Source organism: Euprymna scolopes, chromosome 8, assembly GCF_053919585.1.
Source record: "Euprymna scolopes isolate OS-2025 chromosome 8, ASM5391958v1, whole genome shotgun sequence".
NCBI lineage: Eukaryota > Metazoa > Mollusca > Cephalopoda > Sepiida > Sepiolidae > Euprymna > Euprymna scolopes.
In genome coordinates, this window is record NC_136489.1 from 48,982,375 (window position 1) to 48,987,374 (window position 5,000).

At 32.5% G+C, this 5,000-nt stretch overlaps 1 protein-coding gene across 1 annotated transcript in view; it reads left to right on the forward strand.

Moving 5' to 3' along the window:
- The window catches only part of LOC145283556 (heat shock 70 kDa protein 12A-like), a 467,888-nt gene that overhangs the window by 329,721 nt on the left and 133,167 nt on the right, over window positions 1-5,000 (forward strand). The window lies entirely within an intron of this gene.

Sequence of the window (5,000 nt, forward strand, 5' to 3'; positions counted from 1 at the left end):
TATATATATATATATATATATATATACATATATATATGCATATATATACATATATATACATATATATATACATATATATACATATATATATACATATATATATGCATATATATATACATACATATATACATATATATATACATACATATATACATATATACATATATATATACATACATATATATATACATATATATATATACATATATATACATATACATATATATATATATATATATATATATATATGTATATAAATTCAGCTCGGCTTTGCTAGGGCCCTTGTACTGTTCATAACTTTATGTGCATATATATATATATATATGCACATAAAGTTACCTGAACATGAGTCAAACTTTTTAATATATATATATATATATATATATATATATATATATATATATATATATAAACTTTTTAATATATATATATATATATATATATGTATATATATATATATATATATATATATATATATATATATTAAAAAGTTTGACTCATGTCCAGGTAACCTACATCTAAAATTTCAATAGTTTAGACCCAAAATTGGCGAAGAGGTTTGGTAGATTCTGCAAACGTCAACTCTTTCAACTTGACCTCTTTTAAGCCAAATTTTCGCCCCAAAACTAATTAAAAAGCTTGCTGCATGTCTGAATACCCTTTATGTAAAATTTCAAATGTTTAGAACCGAAATTGGCTGAATAGTTTACTAGAGACGGCAAAGGTGAAATCTTTTGAACTTTGACCCTAAATTTTCGGCCCAAAAACGATTAAAAAGCTTTCCCTATCGCAGAAGTCATTTTTACAAAAAAAAAAAAAAAAATTACAACAAGTTTGACCACTTAACATTTATTGTTTTGGGCTCAACTTAAATTAAAAAGTTTGATCCATGTCTGAGTAACCTACATCTAAAATATCAGGTGTTTAGACCCAAAATTGGCGGAGGAGTTTGGTAGAGCTTTCAAAAGTCAAATTGTTGAACTTTGACCTCTTGAGTGCAAAATTCCTGGCCGAAAATTGATTAAAAAGAATTTCCAAAATCTCAATACCCCTTATGTCAAATCTCGAATCTGTAGACTGAAAATTGACAGAGTAGTTTGGTAGGGAAATGTACTGACACAGACAATTTCAGTTTTATAGATATACTATTAGTTCAGCCCGACTTTGCTCGGGTCCTATGCACTGTTCATAACTATATGTTCATATATTTTTGCATATTAAAAAGTTTGACTCAGATCCAGGTAACCTACATTTAAAATTGCAAGTGTTTAAACCCGAAATTGGCTGTGTAGTTTGTTAGAGACCGCAAAGGGCAAATCATTTGAGCTTTGACTCCTTAGTAGCTTAATTTTCGAACAAAAGACGATTAAAAAGTTTGCCCTATGTCTGAATGCACTTTATGAAAAATTTCAAATGTTTGGACCAAAAATCGGCTGAGTAATTTGGTAGAGACTACAGAGATCAATGTTTTTTTTAACTTTGACCCCAATTTTGGCCCTTTTAACATTTATTGTTTTGGGCTTAAACTGAATTAAAATGTTTGATCCATGTCCGAGTAACCTAGATCTAAAATTTCAAGTGTTTAGACCCAAAATTGGCGGAGGAGTTTGGTAGAGTTTTCAAAGGTCAAATCGTTGAACATTTACCTCTTGGCAGCCAAATTTCTGGCTGAAACCCCATTAAAACAATTTTTCCAAATCTCAATACCCCTTATGTGTAATCTTGAGTCTGTAGACTGAAAATTGAGAGAGTACTTTGGTAAGGAAATGTACACGCACAGATACGCACACGTAGACAGACCATTTCATTTTTATAGATATATAGATACATGTACGTATGAGCGTGGCTCAGAGGCTAAGGGATGAGGGTCGAAAGTTGCATGTTTTTGTTTCGATTCTAGATAATGGGACCCACATCATATATGTATTTTTAATTTTGATCTCACTACTATATATTAGGTTCAATATAACAATCGATAGAAATTGGTTTCTATAATAATAAATACGTAATCCGCATGAATTAAAATACAATAGTTAAGCGTATCTTACGACACTTCTCAAATGCTCTTGTGAATTTAGGCTGTATAAGGGTGTTAACTTTGGTTAAGAGTTAACTGTTCCAATTCTTTAATCGAATTTTTCTTTAAAAAGAATGTTTTCGATTGTCGTTGTTCGATACAAAACCTATATAAGAACACTCCCTGACACAAAGAGTACATTTGTATGAAATTTCAGGAAGAAAAAACAAAAGAAGAAAATCGGTTCAGCCGTTTCGGAGCGCACAGAGAAGCAATTCATTCATACAAACACACATACAGACACACACAGACAAGGTGCCTTTTATATATAAGTAAAGATTACATTAAAATTGAGAAACAATGTTTTATCATCGAATAATCTCCCTTTGTTTTTTCACTACTTAGAAACTGTCTTGTTTGTTTTAAATCCTTGAAACAAGCAATAACAAAACATACCTACATCTGGGAATGCGATACATACTACGGCACTGTATTTTATGTAATAATGCCTGTTGTTTTTACCATCTCCCGACCGATAAACATTTTGTACAAATAGAAAAAACACAGCGCCCCTGAATAAAGAATCCCGAATTCAAAATGGTTCATCGGAGAAAGATTTGAGGTTACATCGGCCGAAACGTTGTAAAAGTAATCATGATGATGCAAATAGTAGTCCGAATAATTCAAATAATACAAATGTTTTTCTTTTGTATTTTAATGTTTTTATAACTGTCTGCAAATTTCATATTATTCTCACGTTCCTGTAAATGTTTCGAATCGAAATCAACTGGAAACAAAACGGTCTTGAAAATAACCTTCTCTCCCTGCCAGAGATGTCTCACTCTCTCCAATCAAATCTGTCAATCTGTGTTTGCAAGATAATCCGCTCTGACCAGACACGTCACTCTTTTTCCAATTTAGACGAGACGATCCGGAAACTTGTGGATTCTCCATTGACGCTTGGAAGAGATTAGAAGAGACAGCGTGACAGATTATTCTGCCAATCATCTGAGAACGGTCGACAGTTAATACCGGACAAAATCTTAAAGCAGAAAAATGGTGGGATTCACCGAAAATGCTTTACTAAGCGCGGGAAATGTCAAAATAAGTTTGTTTAGTGGCGGAAAATAATCACAGACTCCGCGATAAAATTCTAATGTTTATATCGTTAATTATTAAATTGACAACCAAATAAATGTTATTTGTATAGGTGGGGTTCAGAAAAAAAAAAACGGTGGCATAGCTTCGGTATTGTGTTTTATATATTTCTATAAAGATCTGGAAATGCTTAGTTCACGAGTTATAGGCCATGCAAACAAATTCTTTATTGTAAGCATAAACACGTACAAAATGTGTAATAGTGCACTATTATTCTTATTAGGTTTGGCTCGAAAACAATATCGCCTAATATCATAATAATTAGTCACCGATTACAAAAGCCAAAAACCACTAGAGGATAATGGTTAATGACACTGTCTGTTGGATGACGGTTAATAATATAAAAGGATTAAAAAGGATTAATAGTATTAGTAAAATTTTATTAGGAGGTTTAACCTTCCCAAGCTCTGCTTTTTCTCTCCGAGAAGGGGTTGTAATGTTATTCCCAATGCCTGTTTCTATAAAATATCCCTAAGGTATATTGATTTATTGTTACTATATAATTTAAGCCTCCAGCGGATGGAAAAACACAGTTTTGTATTTTTGTCTAGTATATAAAATTATGTTGGTTGAAGTAAATTAGTAAGCAATATGCTAATAATTTGATTTTGAATAGCCAGTTTTAATTTGTTATTTTTGCACATTGATAATAAACTGACGCCGCTATAGTTTTTTTGAAACATACGTAATCTGTTTCAGTATTTTGATAATATTAAATAAGTAAATTAAAAAAGAAAAATCAGCTACCTCTCTTTCTTTATTCTTTTGTTTATGGACTGGATCCAAGAATGCTAATATTTAAAATTCAGAAATTGACATGAAATTACGATGTGATATACTTTTGTTCCATACGATCTTTAATTACACACACACACACACACACACACACGCACACACACACACACACACACACACACACACACACACACACACACACACACACACACGCACGCACGCACGCACGCACGCACGCACGCACACACACACACACGCATATGTGAAAGAGAGAGAGAGAGGTCCATCTCTTTATATATATATATACTAGCGAGGGGGGGTACCCGGCGTTTCCCGAGTGTTTGGAGGTGTGTGTGGTCGGTCTGGGTTGGGGGGGGGGGTGTTAATGAAAACCTAAGAATAAGCGAAGTAAAAAAAGAAAACAGAAAAACGAACGTTAAAACTTATCAGAAAAATAAAGCGAGGGTACCCGGGCGGTGGATGGGGGGTGTAATAAAACATCGAAAAAAAAAACACAAAAAAACTAACGTAAGGTAAACGAACGATGTTAAATGTAAAAATCGAAAAAACAAAAACAAAAAAGAAAACAGAGAAACGAACGTTAAAACTGCTTTAAAAAAATCTGAAAAATAAAAACAAAACAAAAAACACGTGAAAAATGGCTTAAATAAGCCTGTTTCGATATTAAAATTTAAAAAATCGGTGGATACCCGGGTATTTTGGGGTGCGTGTGGTCGGTCGGGGCTGGGGGTGTTAATGAAAACCTAAGAATAAGCGAAGTAAAAAAAAAAAACAACAAACAACAGAAAAACGAATTTACGTGAAAAATGGCTTAAATTACACTTCTTCAATATTAAAATGTAAAAAAAATCTCATACCACGATTCGACTCCAAAACCTTTAGATAATGACCCAACGCTCTAACCAAATGAGCTAAGACGACATACATGAAATTGTCTCAGTTCTTCAAATATTTAAACTAAATCAAGTCATGACGTCGTCTGACGTATGCGTAGAACTGATCTCGTCATAAGAGACGGTTTTTGCTACCCCCCTGTAGAAAAGTGTTGATTTCAGGTTGAAAAAATTAA